This window comes from Alligator mississippiensis, chromosome 5 (assembly GCF_030867095.1).
Source record: "Alligator mississippiensis isolate rAllMis1 chromosome 5, rAllMis1, whole genome shotgun sequence".
Classification (NCBI taxonomy): Eukaryota; Metazoa; Chordata; order Crocodylia; family Alligatoridae; genus Alligator; species Alligator mississippiensis.
The window spans coordinates 43,250,532-43,265,870 of record NC_081828.1 but is presented as its reverse complement, the minus strand read 5'-3'; the positions used below and the strand labels follow the sequence as shown (position 1 = coordinate 43,265,870).

The 15,339-nt window shown below is 42.2% G+C and overlaps 1 protein-coding gene across 2 annotated transcripts in view; it reads right to left on the bottom strand.

Annotated features, from left to right (window-relative positions):
* NOTCH2 (notch receptor 2) overlaps nucleotides 1-15,339 on the bottom strand; it is a 131,096-nt gene that overhangs the window by 74,720 nt on the left and 41,037 nt on the right. The window lies entirely within an intron of this gene.

The window sequence follows — 15,339 nt, the reverse complement described above, 5'->3', positions numbered from 1 at the left end:
ATACTCAGGTTGCAAGTATTGTTATTGTCTTCTGAGTGATGATTCATGCATTGCAAGGCAAACATGCATTCTTGCACTAATCTAAGTCACTTGTCTGTTAGCTTTACAGTTGACATCATCAACTTACCAACAACTTAAGCCAACATTCCAAAACCAGTTTTTAATAAACATGTTTGTACCACAAAAAACAATAATACAACCAACTTCCGTATTCAGTCATGGCCGTAACTAAATGCCTGCAGCCATTTTGTTACTAGGAAAATGAATCTCTTCCAGCCCTAGAGGTGGCCCAGTACTACGCTGTCTTCAAGGAACATCTGTTCACAGAGAGGGAACTGTTCTGCAAAATCCTCACTTACCCTGTAATATCCTACACCATCCCTCTGAGCAGAGCCAGTGTAAATGAGAGATTCCTAAAAGCAACAGCAGTCTCAGGTCTAGAGTGGCCCCTCACACAACTAAAAATGCTACGCCTTCTCCAAAAACAGCCTTCCTCCTGAATGCTAACTGATTATTACACTTCAACCAAAGATGGCTTATTTCTTCCTGCATGTCCACTAGATTTTCCTGAGGTTTCCTTAGAAAATGGCACAGTCTTTAGCAATGCTTTGAAATGCTCATCTGGGGGACTGTAAAGAAAAGCTCCTTTAGTGCAGAAGATGTGCCTGTGATTTGACTCTGAATCTGTTACACACATTATACTCCCCTGTAGAATACCACTGTGACAGGGGCCATCCCAAGGCCAGTCTTTAGGTCGGCCTGCCCACCTCACCTGCCACACCTTAATCTAATGAAAATAAATAGATGGTTTTAGGCAAGAGGCTGCCCTCTTAATGCCCCAGTACCCATGGCATACCACATGACTCCAACCTCCCCTTTTATCGTGTCCCAAGCCTCGCAGGTGTTATACTGTTGTTATCATCTCTATGCAACCCCTTTGCGCTGAGCCCTCCAGCTCTTGTGTCTCTACACCACTCAGGAACAAAGTTCTCTGGTGCCCAGGTCCCTGCCTCTCTCTCCCTGGTGCCCAGGTTCCCACACTCATCGCTGGGCTCTGCCCAGATTGTGTGCCCCTTTCTCTGAGCACTAATGAGGCTTCCAAACCTCCCCTTATAGCCTCATCCCGGTCCATCAGAATAAACCGTAACACAAATATAAGCCCTGGGCTGCAGCATAACAACACTTATGGTGACTGTGTTCTGTCTCTTTACTTCCACCCTTAAAACAACACATATCTTAGCCTGGGTACCTTAGGCCCCTGGATCCTCACTGTTCGTGTAGGCAGCACCTAGTCTCAGGTAGCTCACTTGGTCAGAGTCTCCTTTACTCAGCAGTTGCCAAAGAGAGTGTTCCTGCTAGCTCCAGCCCTAGGCTTATATGTCCCCCAGGGTCCTGCTTTCTCCCGGTCAACTGATCACCTGCAGATGCGGGACTATTACCCTATTAGGCCATCGCCCAGTACTCTTTCCTGCCATGGCAGGGGGTTGGACTTGATGATCTACTCAGGTCCCTTCCGACCCTACCAACTATGAAACTATGAAACCTGCAGCTGTGGAGCTCTGCCTAGCCTTCTGAGCAGCCTGGCCAAGCTGCTTCTGCTCCTTAAAGTAGAAGGCACATCTTGGTGTCCTGCTACAACCATGAAATAACTGTGCATATTATAAGGCATTTTAATGGTGTTGGTCCTTGACTAAATTACACTGATATTTGAAAGACATATTCGTGGCCCTACAATATAGAGATAAGGTTCTTTGGGCATTTTTTACTATGTTCTTCAGGATGATAAAAATGCTTTTGAGCTACTTACAGTTCACGTTCACTCCAAATTTCCTGATTTCAAGTTGCTCCTTTTGGGGTCTATTACCAGTAATTAATTGGGATGAGCACTGTGGAAATGTATGTTCTCAACTGTAGCTCTATCTTAATAAAGGTTTTTGTTTTGCTTTGGTTTTTTTATTGTTTTTGGCATTTCCTCATTTTCAACTTACATTTCAAATAATGTGTAAATAAGGAACCAAATGAATGCAATGCTCCTCTTTTATTACTGAGCATTTTAACAGTTTGAAGAAATTCTGCATCATCCTTACTTAAATCCTTCCTGATTTGAAGTAGGATTCAGATTCAGGTACTCACCCGGATTTGAGAGTGACACAAGGCAAACACAGCACAATGACCAGTTAAACTAAACATAAAGCTTCTTGACTTCACCAGAATACCACAAAGCAGATGAAGGGAGTATAAACTGCAGTTTCTCCCTCCTTCCTACTCTCCTCCCTTTCCTATACAGATTCCCTTTTCCCTTCCTTCACCCCTCTACGTTTTCCTGCACACTCTTCCTTGGTTTCCTCTTCTGCCTTCCCACTTGATCATGGCAAGAGGAAGCTTTTGAGAAGATATTTTAAGAATTAGGGTTCTCAAACATCACAAGATAAAGGGTAAAATGCCAAAAGCTGACATACTAAAGACCCAGTTCCTGGTCTCATGTGAATGTATAAGAATCTAAATTTCCATTTAATCATAATAGTTAGAAACTTTTTAAAGGAGAAAAAAGAAAAAGGTTGAATGTCACCTTTACCAAAAAGGGTCAAATAACAGAAGGCAAATAAAAACCCAGAAGCATCTTTTTAAAAATCTTATGATTTTTGAAAGAGTGGGGCATTACTGGATTACTGGACATTTTTGCAATGAAGTCTTCATGACTGAAAGCTTCTCCTTCAGAGACTAGCACAAAGCTTCAGAGAAACCTAAGGATAACATCTGAAAGTGGCTACCATCACCTATTCTCCTTAATGGGTCTAGGGCCACAGGCTGCCCTTACAGACAGCCACTGCTTCCCATTGCTCTCCATGGAAACAAGCCCTATACTCCCAAAGAAGATGTCAGGCAACATATGGCTTCAAACCTGTTTAATTTTATTGTCTTAAGTCTCTCCAAAGATTGCTCTTCAGAATCTGTCGACAAGCTTTCTTATTACAGGAATCATTCATTCTGAATTTTTTTCAAAACATCTCCTTGTTGGTTCTTAGCCAACAAGCACTTGACCCACTGAAGATTTACCTCTGCCAATGTGTCTAACTGAACAGGCTAAACCTGAACAGACATCATTAGAAACACAAAAAGTTCTTCAACAGTGTGTTAGCTTTCTTAAAGGACCACATTAAAATAACATTTCAACTGAAATTAACTGATTTGTAAATTCTTGGGAAGATTCATTCTGGATGCCAAAAGCACAGAAATTTTGTGGAAGATACAACAGCTTTCATTCATGAAGCTGCAATTTAATTCCTTTCAAGTGTACAACTCAGCAGTAACTAACAAGGAAAAGATTTTCAGTATCATGGGTTACACCAAGGAGTCAATGGAGCTTCTCTAGCTATGTCTGTTTCTGAAACTGGATTCTTAACCAAAACTACTTATGAGACATGTTTTATATCTGTAGTTAAGAACAATGTGAATTGGTGAATGCAAACTCTTGGACAAAGCTGTGAACTCAAACATGCTAATTTGGGGGAGCTGTACAACTCCTGAATATTATGTCTCATATGATTCTATGTGAGAAACATGATGGGCAAGGGAAGCCCAAATTACTACAAGAAACCACATTTAACTTTAACCTGACCAAGATATATGCAGAACCAGGGAAGTCAGTGAACTGCAGACTCAGGCTCTAAGTGACCTTATGCAGAGGAAGCAGGTAGGCCGTGCGGTATTTCAAAACTAAAAACTAGAAGTTGAAAAAGGGAACAAGCTTCAACTGTTAAGTGTGTTTTGCACACCATGGAACCGAGTTACTCCCTGTACTTTTCTCCTTAGAAATAAACAAGATTACTTTCCCCAAAAACAAGGGTCACAACATGCAGCTGTACCTGGGCAACCTCCATGGTTTGGTCATAAGCTTCTTTATTATTAAGCTTCTTTACTAAAACGAAAAAGATTTGAAAAGAAAAACAGAGAACCCCACGTTCTTGCTGAGCAATGATTCATTAATCTGCTCAAGTACCAACACGGGCAGTTCAGTTTCCTGCTTACAAACAAGCTAAGAAATCATAACGGTTTAGAGTGGATCTCACTAGTGACAGCCCTCCATTGGAAAGCGGCCCTCTATGAAGTTTGCATTGAGCATCTCCATCCACAAAAAATCGTGAGCAATATAATATTGCAGTCACCATCACTTCCACTACGTCCAGTTGCAGAGAAAAGAAGTCTTCAACACATCTCTGGTATAACAGATTTCTGAAAAGGGAAGGCTTTCACCAACACAAAAGTGTTACATCTGGAAATAAGTGTGTAGCAACAGGCAGCCTGCAGAATTAAAGCCATCGAGGAATTAACTCTTCTTCCTAGCACAGTCATTTCCATTGTCCCTACCAATTGAAGGCACTTCCCTATCTGTAGAATCCTCGTTTGCAGCAGCATCTACAAGTGAGCCTACTGCAAGACGTGAAAAAGACCCAATTCCTTCCTGGGATTCTGGTACAAGAAAACAGATTTTCCTGATGGAGGGCCAAGAGAGAGTCAAGGTGGCTGCAGGCCTCATTAGCTAACTCCACAAAGCTCTCACTGGTAGAAAACAACCTACCTCTTTCTCTCTAATAAATATAGGATGCTGAAAAATTGTCCAACTTCCTCAACAATGCTTCTAAGAAGACAGAATCTCAAGAATTCCACAACTTCTGAAAGACTATGGGATTACCTGCAAATGAAGCAGCAGCTAAGACAGCCCTTTCCTGGGAAAAAGCAGTAGAGATAGCTCCAAAAGCAGGGCCCATTAGATCTTATGCCTCCGAAAAGAAAGGAAGCACTCTGTCACCTGCATAATTCAAATTCTGGAATTTATTGCCAGTTGTTGGTGAGGCTGAGAATTCTGACTTTTCCTAAGAGCGATGCAACATTTATATGGATAAGAATATCCAGAGTTACGAGAGCTGGTGCTAGCAACATAAAGAAAAGATAAAGCATTACCTTTCAGGTCTTAAACCAGTCTTTACTACTGATATGTCAAAACCTTCACAGTAGTGCAGACACCACCATCACTGCCCATTATGGGGTTTCTTGCAACTTCTCCTGGAGCACTGAGAACCACTTGAGGAAAGATGATGACCCAACAAAAAAATCAAACAGGTCTGCTCCATTATGGCAATCCCTATATTGTATCCCTGCTTTGTTTTCTCTGCATCTCAGTATGAGAAAACTCACCTCCAATTCTGAACCTTTACAACCTTTTTCAATACTTTTTGTAAGGAACCATGACTCCAGCTACATCTTTCAGCCACAGGGATAGTATTTAGGCACCTGCCTCAAAGGAGATATAGCAGCCAAATCACATCTGGGGAGACCTTTTTAGAAAGAGATTTCCACAGTTCACACTGTACCCCACAGTTTTTATTTTGCTGTGGTTTTTTTGCAGGAAAAGGTGCTAGAGACAATTTTTTTTTGGTCCCTATGGAATCCTGAACCTTGTAGGCATCACACAGCTCTTGGCAGAATGCTTCCCCCACCCCCAAAGACATACAAAATACCTTTCAGGCCCTTTAGAAGCGGGGCAACAAAAAGGTCTCATAAACTCCAGGTTTTTCAACAAATCTGCCATCTTGAGAAAACCCAGTGGGAAAATGTTCTGGTATCAAATTCAAGAACTGAAGTAGTTCATATAGAAACTGAAGTTGTTTTAAACTAAGCTGACAGAAAAAAAAAAATGTTTCATGACTATGCCAGGAAGCAGGCAGTGGAACTGAAAGACTATAAGAGATTTTACACCTTCCATCTTCAACTGTTGGGCTTGAAGAACCTGTACATACCCCCTAGCTGTCAACTCCTTCCCAAAAACAGTTCAGTCTACACAATGAGTTAGCAGCCTAAGGCCCACAGAGCCACTGGATCCAGCCTGTGGAGCTTCAGCAGCAGGGGGTTTTCAGCAAGAAGTAGTGGTGGTCAGAAAAGTGGCCACCACTGGCCTGTCTCAGCTCTGAACTGAATTGTTCCAGCCTGCCACTAGAAAACGTTACTGACTGCTGATCTAAAGATTATACATATCACCTGCTACAGACTGACTCTATGGAAGCAATAACAAGAGCAGGAAAAATGAATTATGGTTACTGGTGGCGTGGGATAATGGAGTGGTTTGGACATGGCAGTGGTAGGTGAAGTGGTTTGGGATGGGAGGGTGATGGAGAAGTGGTGGAAAGGAAATACATCACCACATTAAACCACTCTTCATCTCGTCCATCCCCTCTCTCTTCACCTCCTTTAGAAAACAGAGTAAAGTTGGGAAAGACCTAGCAAGTGGAGAGATCTGCAAGACAAAACATAACAGATAACGCTAAAAATTACTATGTTTTCAAGCTAAAACAGCAATCTACCTGCAGTCATTACCAAAGACAATAATCAACTCTCTATCAGAAGTCAGCAGAACTATCTTATATCACTTAGTCTCACCTTGGAGCATATACCCACCAATACAGATTAACGATTGGATAGTCCAGCTTGCTTTGTGTTGAAAGCAAATTTATGCAAATGTTGACAGCACAGCACAGCTCCTCATAAGACTGCATGAGTTATCCAACTAAAAAGAGTACTTCTAAACCTGGAAGATCACTAGGAAAACAATGTGTTCTGAACTGTAAAGATATCTATTCTACTAGCAGACCAATTCACATATTAAAGTTATGTGTTTTAATAGTGGTTAATCAAGACTCACTACTGGGATTTTGCAACCAGCAGAAAATAAAGATGCACCCCGATTCACCCTGCATGTCCTGTTAACTACAGCAGGCACTTAGAATCCCTTTGAATAGGAAGCTACTCTACACACTGTTCGAAGATGCTGCTGCAAAGGGAATAGCAGCCTCCAGGATGTATGTTGGTCAAGTCACCTAGAATCACATGCTTGAGCTGTTGCTCTTCTACCTTTGGAATGTGCAACATGCTCCCCATGGCTTAGCATGGCCTAGCTCGGTGTGCAATGCAGTCATCACTCCTTCCTGCCCCTTTCATTCAGGCAGCTGAGCCCATAGAGTTATGACAGGGACAAAGAACTAGATTCTTCCAGGGCTCTGTCCAGACCCTACAAATGAGTGCAAAGGTGCTGACTGCTCCTAGCATTTTCAAGAAAGTGCTCCTTACCTGCCAGAATCAGCTGGGGGGAAAAAAAAAAGTGAGGGTCACAAATATACCACCATTGTCACAGAAGGATTTAAATTTTCTGAGAAGCTAGAAGTTAGAAGAAAATATATTTGGCAATTTAAGAAACAAACATGTTTATTACTCTGCAATTCCAGCATCACTGCCACTTTTCAAATCCAACAAATCTAAAGGCTTTATTGCTTAACATACTTTACTTTGGAGCTGAAAAGTTATCTCATGTGTAGCCCAATTTTTTACTCCAGCAATATAATCATTGCCATTACTGTATCTGTTTCTGCAACAGAAGCTGAATAAATTGGTATTTGGCAAAAAAAATAATTAAAAGATGATAAAAAAGTATAAGTTCTTATGTAAAACATGTGACATTAGTCCTTTGATGTTTATTTTCTTTCTTGACGAGAAAAGCCATGTCTGAAAGTCATTTCAGCCCGAAGTTTAAGTCTAGTATTTTCAGAAGAAAGCATGTTAAGTTGCCCAAATCCCACTATAATTAAATGGGAGTTGGACACTTAACTCATGCTGGCTCCTTTGAAAATCCCTGCTGAAAGCTCTGCGGAAGTAGATTCTTTTGGACAACAAAGTTCAAGAGGATACCCCACAGTCACAACTCTTAGTCAGAATACACTGGCCCTAAGGTCTGAAGATACATTGGAAGTTGTGAATTTTTAATCTCCAGCAAAAGATTCCTTCAGTTACCTTCCTCAAATGAAGCTACTTAGCGGATTCCACTGCTACATCCCAATCTGTTTGCACATAACACTTTCCCTGAACATGGTTGTTTCTTGCATGAAGAGGTATACACTATTGCATTGCATATGAATTATTTTATTTTGTTCATGAGAAAAGGGCTCTGGTAGAGCCCAGATGACCTTTATAAACAACTACCACGTGGCTGTCACTATCTAAACCACAGGGTAGGGATGAAAAGAAAGCGTGAGGGCCAAACCTACTGCCGAGGTGATAAAACACATTTTTGTTCAATTCCCATTTAAACAAGCGGCTCTGGCATGCATCCCAGACCCAGAGGCTGCCATCTTGTGATCCTGGCTCAGAGCAGATGAGAATGATTTCCAAAATCATCAGGCTCATCTGGAACAATCAAAAGCAGAGAACTCTTAACTCAATGGGAAACTTTAATCTTAATGAATCCTCCTTGTGTTCCCTTCCAGAAGGATATAATTTGGATTAAATTCACAAGCAGATTGATACAAGTAAACTGAAACCCATTTCTATAAGAAACAGATCAAATGAAAGGCATTTCCAATGCATTAAACACTGATAACTTAACGCAGAACAATTTGAGGTCTGGAGCTGGAAGGTTGTTTTTGGGTTGTTGGGGTGTTTTTTTTTTGTTTTGTTTTGTTTTTACTATGGAAGGTAGGAGTGGACCCCTCAAAGACCAGGAGGAGTAAAGGAGAGGAAAAAAAACACAGCATTCCCCAGCAATAAAGTGTATGAACCCAGAATAACAGCTCTACTACAGGGACAGGAAACCTAAGATGAAGGCACCAAACAACTTCAAGAGCTGGATTCAGGTACCAAGAAGAGAACTTCATATTTATAGAGCAATATAGGTGGGACTACAAAGAATCCAGACTCACAAACAGCTACTAATAGGAGAAATCATGATGGAATCCGATTCAGCATTAGGTTCTTTGATACAGCAGCAATCTTCACAGGATGCAGAAGAAACCACACATCTACATCACATGCTACTAGACAGGAGTGTCCCTATGCAGCACTAATTACATAAACATATTTCTAAAAAAGATAATTTCACTCAAGAAATAAAAGAGAAATTAAGCAAACAATCAAATTACATATTCACCTGAAAAGTAGTTTGGGCATTACTAGACAACTGAATACTACATATAAGAAAGGAATGTAGCAGAACTGTTACAATGATTTAGAACAGGGGTTGACAACCTATGGCCTGGATCTGACCCACAGACCCATTTAATCCAGCCTGCAGACATGGGGGTCTGGCAGCATTCAGTGGGGGGGGGGCTTCAGCAGCAGTCATTTTCCCATGCTGTTGCAGGGAGAAGCACTAACTACAGGCACTCTTCCCATATCACCATAGGGAGAAGCAGCAGTGGCTGTGAATGGGCCCTAGCACCTTCCCACCTACCTCTGCTCCAAAATGGGCCACTCTGGCCTACAACCTAAAAAGTCTGCTAACCACTGACTTCAAATTTACATGGTACAGCACTTTACAGGTTTTGACATCTGTATAAATCAGGAGTAGCAAGAAGTTTGCCTATAGATCCATAACATGTAACCAGGGCAATGGTGGGGGTGGCAGCCTATAAATTCTAGATCTCCTCGGGGACTTCTGGCTTCCACAGCCATTTTGATTATTGTCAACTGGCCAGTAAATTGACTGCATTTTTTTGAGTGGTCAAGGGCTACTTGCAGGCATGGGAAAATGGCGCTTTACTTTAAACTCAGTGCGCTCCTATGCCGAGCCCAGCACATGCCCAGAAGAAGCAGTGCATTAGCTGCACCCAGCTTTCCCAACATCTATAGATCAGGCGCTCTAGTGCAGCGTTTCTCAAGCCATGGTCACAAAAATACATGAAAGGGTTGCGAACAAACTTTAAAAATAGATTCTCCTTTAAAAGAGAAAAATCTGGGAAACTGTTGCTTTTCCCTTGCATGCTGGCAGAACTCCGGCCTGGAAGGGGCTGTTTGAGGCCTCCATACAACACTCCCCCCCCCCCCCCCCCCCCACACACACACACACCCTGCTCCACAAACAGGGGGGCTGGGGCCTGGGCAGCAGCAGGTCAAAAGTGAGGGGTACTGGAGCAAGACTGACCATCGATGTTTACAAATGGGCCCAGGTACAAAAAAGTTTGAGAACCACTATTTTAATGGGCCTTTTTGACACTTATCTAATAGCTGATTGGATCAGCTATTAGAAAAAAGCGCCAAAAAGCACCAATGAAGTGCCTGATTTATACAGATGCTGCGGAACTGGGTTGAAGTAAGGCTCTGCTTCTTCTGGTAAAGAGGGGGGGGGGGACGCGGCAGTGGCAGCAGTGTTTGCAAGCAGCCAAAGATTATAACAATTTAAAAAAAAACACTATATTTTTTGTAGTTTTCTTTACAGAAATATTTTTTGACACATTTCTTAATGGAAAATTTGTACTTTTCCGATGTATTATTTGGACATATTGGCAAATTTATTTATTTATTTATTTTTACAATCTGACCGGTCAACTGACTTTATTTTATCTGACTGGTCAAATACCCAACCCTAGTTTTAATGTTATCATAAGACATAAGAGAAGAGTAGAATAAATTGAAATGTCAGAGAAACCTGAAAGGCTTTTTTTTGTTTCTTATACTACTTTACAGTCTATCAACATAGGTGGTTGACTCTGCTGTAAGTCAGATGCATTCATGTAACGAGATCTAAAGCTCCACTGTGAAATTCTTTCTTGCAGTATAACTGGCAAATTAATTCTTGGTAGAAGAAGTAATTTCATCTGAGTGCTAACTGCCATATTTCCTTGAATACAACAAACATTTTTGTTCAAAAATTAGTCTTTCAAAATTGGAGCGTCTGTGTTAAGCTGATTTTCCACTCAGAATAGAAGTACAGAGATGCCATAAAAAGGATGCCGTTTCTTTTCCTTCGCTTCCCTCCAGCAGCTGCATAAAGACAGGTCAGAGTCCAGCAGGAGCAAACTAAAGGGAGAGAGGTGCAGTCACATCCTGCTTTAATTCCTGCTCAACTCAAAATTTAAAACCAACTACACAAAGCAGCAGTGGCATTTCTATTCAGGCAGTGCTGATGGAGTAAAATGGTTCACTGCGGTCTACCTGATCCTGCTAACTGCTCTTCATTCCACAGGTGTTAACAACCCTCTTCTTTTGTAATGGTCTTGATATTCCACTAAAACTATTCTTTGTCCAATTTTGTTGTTAGTTAGTCCTGGACCCTTTTTTTCCTCTGATTTTGCAGCCAAGCAGGTTTTAACTCTTTTCAAAATCCTAAATCTACCCAGTCTTTAGCAATAGCTACAGTTTCAGCTTTTGGCCATCTAGCCAAGAGGTGCTGTCAATTCAACTGTGAAAGGGTTAAAACTGTAGCTTCTTCCTGAGTAGGAAAGGGAGGATAAGCGAACTAAAAATTAGTTTCTATCTCTACTCTACGCAGCTTTAAATCCAGACACATCCTTTTTTTTTTTTTTTTGTCATTCTGCCTTCCCAAAAACAGGTACATTTCTTATTTGGGGGGTGTGTGGTATGCAAGAAAATATGGTATGTTGTGGTAGTAATCGTGTGATTGTATCTATGGGTATGTGTAGACGAAACGGGAGCCCTAAACTGAAGCAGTGGATTTTTAAAAACACTGCTTCAATTTAGGGCCGATTAAACCCCCATGTCGCGCACACACCCTGCTGACTTACCAGCAGCAGGGAGGGGAGGGTGAGCTGCCAGTGGGCAGAGTGGTTCATGGGCTGCAGCGGTGCTGGTGCTTCCCTCTGGACCAGCAGCGGCCCCTCCCCCAGGCAGCACCCGCCCACAGGCACCCAGCTCGGGTGGGCCCAGGAGGCATCAGAGCCAAGGACGGAAACACAGGGAGACCGCGCAGCTTAGGCAGACAGGCAGGCTCCAAGGGCTTCCTGCAGAGCTGCACGGAGTCCAGTGCTTCGCTCCACAGCTGTAGGTGCAGCAAACTGAAACTCCTCCAAGGAGTTTTAGTTTGCTGTGCCCTCAAGTCATTTAAGGTGAATTCCGCCATCGAATTTCCTACAGCAACTGGAATTAATGCGTAATACGCCGCCAAGTTATGCAAACACCAACACCATTAAAGCGGTGCAAAAGCATTTAGCCCACTTTAAAAAGTGTTGTGCACACACACCCCTCGTTTACTCTACACATGGCCTATGCTCCCAATTATTCTGGTAGTCCTCCAGCTGTCTTCCTACATTGCCCTGACCAGACAGTCTGTTTATCTATGACCTCTACTGCTCTAGGGTCGTGGGACCAGACATCACTGTAATATTTAAATATTGCTGCACAACCCGGAACTGTCCCTTTATGCTCACATACTGTAAGAGGCAGCACAAATAACATTTTGCTTTAGTCCTGTGCCATGCGGCTTCATTGTGCTTTCCAGTGGAGCCAGGCTGAAATCAATGGATTCTTCACCCTCTTGCAAAGGCTGGAGCAAAACTAAAGGTACTGTCAGAACTCAGGGCTGACTGTAACAGACATATTTCAGGGAATTGGTGTGATGGCAGATAAAGGTCACAACTAGGATGCTATGCAGTGCTCTCTATATATGCAAAGAACGTCGAGATGACTTCCAAGAAAACAAAAGGTGCAAAAAAAATCATGTGAACAGCACTGCATATCTCTGTTATATGGGAGCTGGACAGGATTTCTGCATGCAACACCAACATCTGCCTGCACTTACTTCACCTAAAACATGGTGAACAGACAAGGGCAGTACAATCAACAACGGCTCAAAAAACATATACATGACAGCTCTAAGCTTGAGCAAGACCCTATAGAGACAGATACCCAGGCTCCAGGCCCTGTTGCCAGAGATAGAAGTTGGCTGAAAACACTCAGGTTGCCTGCTGTACTGTAGATGAGACTGGTAAGCGCCACTTCATTGCCTTTTTCCACCCCCCACAGTTATTGTTATCGTGTGCTGTGAGTGAGAATAGGGATTCAATTCACTGGTTTGGATGTGCCCTTTATGTCATCAGCTGTACACAAAGGAGGCAGAAAGCAGCATAACTGCTTTTTGACTAAAGCAAGCACATTGCAGTTTGAATACTTAAAGAAACTGCTTGTTATGGATAAAGTGGGTTGAGTTGGATTTCTCTCAAGACTTCACTATAGGGACAGAATTATAGTCATTTCATTACTTGAACTACCAGTTCCTATACATTAAAAGGTTTCAGATTCTTACAAATTCAGCTTCAAGTCTGAACTCACAGTTTCTACAGTTTAAAGAGTTTCAAAAGCTATTACTCTTGCAAGGTAAAAAAAAAAAACCAAAAACAAAAAAAACAACCCCCCCCCTCAGAAAACACATAGCACTAATCAATCTGCAACCTCGACTTTATCATGGGACTAAGGAAGAAGGTAGGGCCAAGTGGCACCTTAAGGCATTTATAATTGTGCTCTAGGAGTGGGGAGGGGAGAGGGGCACCTTAATTAGAGCGGCTCCAAGAGCTTTAGATAAAGTGCCTCCACCGCCATTTTGAAGCGCAGGGATGTTGATACACAAGACGCGGGAGGCTGCTGAAGCACTGTAACTGCCATGCTTCAGCAGACTTGATTAAGCGCATCAGAGCAGCCTCCCTGCTCGTGTATAGGGACTCTTAGAAGTTAAAGGAATTAAACCAAAACCTCTTCTTTAAACTTGTCCCATAAAGGAAAGGGAACAAGGTTTGGAGCTCTCCTCCTTAGGTAGGAAGGGAACCTCATTCATGCACATAAGATCACCAGGTGGGCAATCCATCACCTGCAGATGGTGGGATGTAAACAAGAGGGCTCCAAACTACATTCAGCAAGCCTTGAGAGTTTAAACATGGCCCCAATCTGCCCACAAGGCTTAAGAGGGTCACAGCCCATCTTCACCAAACCCCTACCCCATCTGCCACTTGAACCTTCCAAGGAGACGGTGGGTAGCTGATGCCAATTCAAATCCCAAAAGCCAAGCTCGATTCATTGCACTCTCAGAAGACAAAGAAGCCTTTCTCAAGGGACCATTAGGTTCAGAGGCTCATGAAGGGGTCACCCATGTGCTTCAACAACTCTAAAGCTCAGGAAAACCCCCAAATCAGTATAGGGCTTGCAAAGGCTGCAGCAAACAAACATTTAGCAGCTGGTACACACAAAGCTTTTAGATACAAGTGGAATTGCCAATTTTTTGCAACCTTCCTGTGCTCCACTCGTACACCACCTGTCCTCTCCATCCCTCCAAGTCTCCCCCTTCTTACAGATTTCCAGAGTACATACAAGGAACAGAGATCTGGGGGAGGAAGGGAGGTGGAGATAGACACACGCACACACCAAAAACAGGTTTCTATTGGAAAAGAGGTTATCCACCTTGCATTTTGATTAAAAGAAATCTAAAAATGTCCATCAAGAACCCTCCTGTATGACTGGTTTACAGTGAGAATGGTGTTCTTTACCAGGAAACAGCTTCAAAACCTTCAGTCCCCACATTAATTCTGTCTGAGCAGCTGATCTTTACAAATGTTCTTATTTTTAAAAAATTGATCTAACCAAATAATTCTGATAACTGCACACTAAACCTTGTAGGAAAGTGCAGTTAAGCCTAATTCTTTTCTTATAAGGAGCAAAGAGTGTTAGGCATTCAAACAAGTACACAATTCATGAAAAAATGTCCAATTCATATATGTTTGTATATAAGGTGACTCCAGATCTAGCTTATAGTTATGAGGCCATTCCTTTACTTGTGAATTGAGAACTGGGAAGGCTGGAGAGTGGGGGTGCTGGAATCATGCTCAAACTTAGCTGCAATCTAAGCCAAGAAGTGGCTGTATCAGTCTATAATTTGGCCAACTTGTTTGCTTTTGCTAGAGGGCAAAGAATAATTTTGTGATTCAATATAAAGCAGTGCTTCCTATAGGTTGTTTCCTTATATCAAGCACAATACTTTCCTAAGCTCCACTTGGACTGTTACAGAGCTCAGCTGCATGGTGTGGTTGGGTTAATGCTATAAAGGTGACAGCAATCCTGCAGTAGCTACATGGGCACAATTTGAGTGAAGTTTTGCTCCTACCTGCTCAGTGGCATTCTTTTTTCAATTTACAGTAACTTCATTATTTAGCAGTCTCACAAGCAGAGAAGAGAAATGACATAACAGCAGCAGAAGACTCCTATACTATGAGCTACTTTCCCCGCTTGTATGTCCTACCCCAGATCTAATCTGCGGGCCCCACTATTGAAAACCTAGGTCTACACTAAGACCACTTCGTCGGTCTAGAAACACCAGTATGGGATACTTGCAAAATGGACAAAAACCAGCAAAGTTGCACTGTATATCACTGTAACAAATATATCCCACACCCTGCTAAGGGAAACAATCTATACCAGGAAAAGTACAGGTTTTCTGGTAAAACAGCAACTATGTTGAGAGCTTCTACCAATACAGCTGTTATGCAGCATTCAAACCTTTTCACACCCCTGCCCAGC